Source organism: Eretmochelys imbricata, chromosome 15, assembly GCF_965152235.1.
Source record: "Eretmochelys imbricata isolate rEreImb1 chromosome 15, rEreImb1.hap1, whole genome shotgun sequence".
NCBI lineage: Eukaryota > Metazoa > Chordata > Testudines > Cheloniidae > Eretmochelys > Eretmochelys imbricata.
Genome location: NC_135586.1, coordinates 1301023 through 1306911, shown reverse-complemented (window position 1 = coordinate 1306911; position 5889 = coordinate 1301023).

The window sequence follows — 5889 nt, the reverse complement described above, 5'->3', positions numbered from 1 at the left end:
AGCATAGCACCCATCAAGACAGGAGTTGGCCAAGATCCTGGCCCCAGCCGCTGTTGTTCCTTCACCAGCATCTCCATCCTCCCCATGCAGCCAAACCTGACATACCCTCCTGCTGTGCACTGTGTGGCCCAAACTGCTCTTCTCCCAGTGACCTGAGAGAGGCTGCACCAGGGCGCTGCCAGCATGGAAAGACTGCTCCAGACTGGGCTCTCCAGGTTGCCAGCCATCTCTCTAGGACTAGGCTGCAGCTTGACCTGACTGGCTCCATGAGAGAGCAGAGCCAAAGGGCCTGATCCACATCTTCCTAACGTTAGTTTTATCCTAGTATAACTATAGCAGGGTTACTCCAGAGTCCTGCTGTCTCCATGCTTGCAGCCATGCAGGGCTGGCTCCATCACAGCACTAATCTGTCCCCTTCCTTCCCCAGCAAAGCAGAGGCTGGAAGGGCTGTAGCCACAGCACAGAGTGCATCACCTCTTTCCCAGCAGCGAGAGACAGGTGGCCAGCTATGTTCAGGCTGCCAGTTCTGAGGCTCGGAGGGGAGACAGCAGGCGGTAACAGGGGGATACCTGCCTCCCCACTGTGTGCACCGGCCAGGCCACTGATCTCTTCTGTCCCTTGATCTCCCCTAAATTCTGGAGGTTGCAGATGCAGTGATACCAGCAGGGGTGGGCGTGGTCTGAAGAGAGCAGTTTTGTTCCAGGCAGCTGCGTCTTCATCCCTGGACGTCTGTCCAGCCCCTTTTCATTCCAGTCACCTAAAAGTCAGTAGGAATCAAGAGGCCTAAGCCCATTACCACAAGAAACACGGTGACATCTTGCATGAAAGGGACAGTGAATACAGGCACCATGGATGGGTCCAGCCTGCTGCCCTCAGCATGTGGAGGGGGTGGGATGAAGTGGCAATTTTAGGTCCCTTCCTCATCCATTTCCTCTCAGGTCCAAGCATGCTCCTGCTGGGATCAGGAAGCTGAAGGATTCTGTGTATGTGGGGAATCTGTAGACTGCTTAGCACAAACCCCATTCTCACCCCACAACCAGACCAAGTGGGAGAGCAAAGCCCTTCCAGCTGTCTCCTTGCTGCTCACAGAATCCTAGAGCCATAGGGTTAGAGGAGATTACAAGGGTCATCTAGTCTAACCCCTGCCACGATGCAGGAGGAGTTGTGTCTGTAACCATCCCAGACAGATGCTCTCCAGCCTCCTTTCAAAAATCTCCAGGGAAGGCGCTTCCACGACCTCCCTAGGCATCTGTTCCATTGTCGGTTAGGGAGTTTTCTCTGAGCTTTGATCTAAATCTGCTCTGCTGTAGCTTGAACGCATGGCCGCTTGCCCTGCCTCTCTGTGGCAAGAGAGGCCAACTTTTCTCCACCTTTTCTAATGGCAGCCTTTCAAGTATTTGAAAACCACTATAATGCCCCCCCACCCCCAATCTCCTCTTTTCCAAACTGAACAAACCCAGTTCCTTCCACCTTTACTTGTATGGCTGCATTCCATCCTTTCGATCATCTTTGTCACTCCTCTCTGGATCCTTTCCAGTTTCTCTCCATCCTTTCTATCCATTGGTGACCAAAATTGGACACACGCCTCCAGCGGAGGCCTCACCAGCACTGATTAGAGCAGTGCTATCCCTGCCTGTGACTTGCATGCTGCGGCTCTGCTAATGCAACCTGAAACCCCTTTCTCTTTTTTTTTTCTTTTTTTTTTTTCTTTTGTAACAGCATCACACTGCTGACTCATGTGGAGGGTGTGATCCACCACAACTCCCAGATCCTGCTCAGCAGGGCTGCTGCCAAGCCAGTTATCCCCCATTCTGCAGGGGCAGCAAATGATATGGGCCTGTGGTGCCCAAGCTCCAGCAATATTCAGAGCATGGGGGGCCTGGTTCCACCAATGTTCGGGGCCAGATCTCTCCCCCAGCCCCACCTACTGCCCTCCCTCCCCTGCACCTCACCCGAGCATCCCTGCCTGCGCCCTGGGCAGCGGGCGGCTGCCCTGCCACTCTGCGCTGGGCTCCCTCTCCAGCCGCTGCCAGCTACAGCAAAGGGAGTGGCACCGGCGGCAGGCCGAGGTGGCTGCTGCACCCGTCCGCAGGCGCAGCAGCATGTGGTGATGGCTCCCTCCCCTCCAGCACCCACCGGGAGAGGACTCCGACTCCAAGGGGGCTTCCTGGAGTTTAGACCTGAGCAGCTGGGGCTTGGGGGAGTGTCAGACTGGTGACATCCTGGCCCCCGACCCGCAGTCACCACTTCTGCCCCACGCTTGGCAAGGGGCAAACCCATCCCCCACCAACGACAACTAAAAGCGTTTGCTGCCTCCTGAAGAACATCGTAAAAGAAGGGGCTACATTTGGTTTTAATTTTAGAAAGTATTTGCCTTTAGGGTTATTGATCTAAGAGTGCTTGGTTGTTTCTGTATTCAAGAGTATTAATAAAGTTAATAATCTTAAATCAATTTTTATTACGATAGTGATATTGTGCAATATAGGGAAACTCAAACGCTTACTGTTTCCAGTCCATTTTTACATTTTAAAAAATATATATTGGCTTACAAGGCGGGGAAACCTGTTCTGGGCACCACCAAAAATTATACAAACCTGCTGCCCCTGCCATTCTGTATTTGTGCATTTGGTTTTTCTTCCCTAAGTGTAGCACCTCACAGTTGTCTTTGTTGAACTTTGTGTAGTCTGTAGCCCAGTTCTCCCATTTATCCAGATCCCTCTGAATTTTAGCTCTGTCCTCTAAAGCATTAGCAACCCCCCCCAGCTTTGTGTCATGTGCAAACTCAGTCAGTCTGCCCTCTAGTCCTACATCCATGGCATTAATGAAGATGTTCAACACCAGGCCCAGAACAGATCCGTGTGGAATCCCACTTGAGAGCTCCCTCCAATTCATCATCATTCCATGAATAGTTACTCTCTGTTTCTGGTTGTTTAACCAATTATATATCCACTTAATAGTAGCTCTGCTGAGCCTGCATTTCTCCAGCTTACTTATCAGAAGGTCATGTAGGACTGAGTCAAAATCTGGGCTGAAGTCCACATATATTATTTCCACTGCATTCCTATCCACCAAACCAGTTACCCTGTCAAGGAAGAAAATCAAGCTGGTTTGGCATGATTTGTTCTTGGTAAATCCATGCTGGCTGCTAGTGATTACCCCTTCATCATCCAGGTATTCGCAAATTGAATGTTTTATACATTGCTCTAGTACAGTGGTTTTCAGCTGGGTCCCCAGGAAAAAAAAGTTTGAAGAAAATTGTTGATGCCCATGACCCAATGGAGCTGGGGATGAGGAGTTTGGGGTGTGGGAGGGGCTGGGGCAGAGGGTTGTGGTGCAGGGGTGAGGCCAGGAATGAGGGGTTCAGGGTGTGGGAGGGCTCTGGGCTGGGGCAGGGATGCAGGAAGGAGTCAAGGCTCTGGGCTGGGGGTGCAGACTCTGGGGATGAGGGGTTTGGGGTGCAGGAAGGGGTTCCAGGTTTGGGGCAGTTCAGGGCTGGGGCAGGGAATTGGGGCACGGACTTACCTCTGGCAGCTCCCAGTCAGCGGCGCAGCTGGGGTGCAGAGGCAGGCTTCCTGCCTGTCCTGGCACCAAGGACTGCACTGAGCCCCAGAATAGGCCAGCGACAGGTCCAGCTCTTGTGCAGAGGCATGCAAGCGGCTTCACGCGACTCTTGCCCACAGGCAATGCCCTCACCCCCCTAGTTCCCATTGGGGTGCGGAGCTGGTATTCGGGGCGGGAGCAGCGTGTGGAGCCTATGCTCCCCTGCCTAGAACCCAGACTCGCTCCTGGCCGCTTCCGGGGCACAGCACAGTGTCAAAACAGGTAGGCATTAGCCTGCCTTAGCTGGGCAGCAGCGGGACTTTTAACGTCATGGTCGGTGGTGCTGACCAGAGCCACCCAGTGCCTGACGGGCCGCGACCCAAAGTTTGAAAAACGCTACTCTAGTAGCTTCCCAGGTACTGAGGTCAGGCTGACGGGTCTATAGTTCCCTGGCTCCTCCTCCTTCCCCCCCTTTTTAAAGATGGGCAGAGGAGACTGGCAAAGACCTTCTTTAAAAATTGGTGCTTGTCAGCAAGACAGACAGATGACAGAGGGATATTTAGATATTTGGTTACCTTTTATTGGAGACTGAGAAAAAGTATATTCACCTGAAAAAATAAACCAGCATGTCTGTCCAGCTGTTTTGAATATTAGTAGACATTCCTGGGCCATTAAGTGTGTATAGAGAGATTTCACTCCATTTAATAAAATCATTAGACACGACGTAAGTGTTGCAATGTATGCTACACTGCACCTCAGAGTAGCACCCTGTAACCCCCATACTCATTTGTATATGGTTGTAATTCATACAAAGCATGCCATGTAAGAGACTATATGAAAGGTCATGATCTGCTGAAACTAATTGTTCTGACAAAATGTCTAGTGGGAGTGTGTATGAAGGCATGAGATTTTGCTATATGGTTGTTATTGAAATGTGTTGTGAGTTTGGGAGATACCCACTGCTAGTTCTCCAGTGACAACAAAGGTGGTGACCCACACCCAAACTGATATTAAGTGACCATCACAAGCCATTGACCAGCTGGGGAAATGTAAACAAGAGATTTACAGGTCTGTAAGAGAGAGTAGTGCAAGCACCACACATTAGGGGTTGCTCAGATCTGTGATTCAGCAAGGCTCCCCAGGACGTGCCTAGGCCAGTATCTTCCCTGGGACATGAATTAAGAGTATAAAATAAGGGACAGTGGCATCATGAGACCACCCCTCCCCTCCCCCACCTACACTGAAGGCAACAAGAATGCTCAGAAGACCAACTTTGAACTAAGGAGATTGGTTCCAGGCTGAGAAGGAAATTCAGCCTGTGTATTAAGAACTATAACCTGCCTAAACATCCAGTGGGGTGAGAAACTGCTTGATTCAAATATTGCTTCGTCTGAAAGTTTAGGATTTAGAATGCGTTTACTATTTTTTTTTTTTTTAAGGAAACTCTGACCTTTATGCCTACCACTTATAATCATTTATAATCTATCTTTCTGTAGTTAAACTTATTTTAATACTTTATCCTTACCCATGAGTTTGTCTAATCGTACTCAAGTTTGTTGTGCGCATCACAGCAAGTTGGTTCTTGTCTCCATTCCACCAGTTCTCCTAGCACTAGAGAGGCTTCCCACCTAGCCAGGATCTGAATTTTTATTGTAAAAAAGATTTCTTGTGGGGGAAATAAAACCTCTCCAGCCATTTTTGTCCTAAAGAATTAAACAAGGGCAAAAACCCAATTTTCCTCCCTTCACAGGTCACCATAGGAACTGGCTGCTGGAGTCCTGAAGAAACAATACAGCTAAACAGCAAGAGAGGTAGGAACTAACACCCTTTGCTCTCCCCGGCATATGGCTCTTAACAATCCAGGCATTTCCAGGGCTGGAGAGCTCATTAGCTGAATGTCTAGACTCTAGGCCCAACAGACTATTAAAAGACGACAAAAATCACTGTGAAAGAAGCACACGCTGCCTCACTGATGCCACTTTAACCACAGGTTTGTTGGCTTGACCATCATCAGGAATCTGCCTCCAGCGCAGCCCCACGAGTGGGGCTTGCACAGGTAGGTAGAGCTGGCACTGTTCCTCAAAGGCCACAGGATGGGGCTCCTTCTAATCTCCATTAGCAAAGGCCTTGCACCCTTATCCCCCTAAGGGGCAGGAAACCCTGCTGCCTTGTGGGACTTATCCTCTATGCAGAGCAGGGAATACACAAGCTAGGGCTCTGAGAGGTTAGTTAATTTCAGCAGAGAGGACACAAGTGCCAGGTGGTCAGCTCAACCCAGGGGCCGATGGAAAAGACCACAATGGGGGAATATATCAGGTCCAGTAGGCCACACACCCCGACCAGCCACTG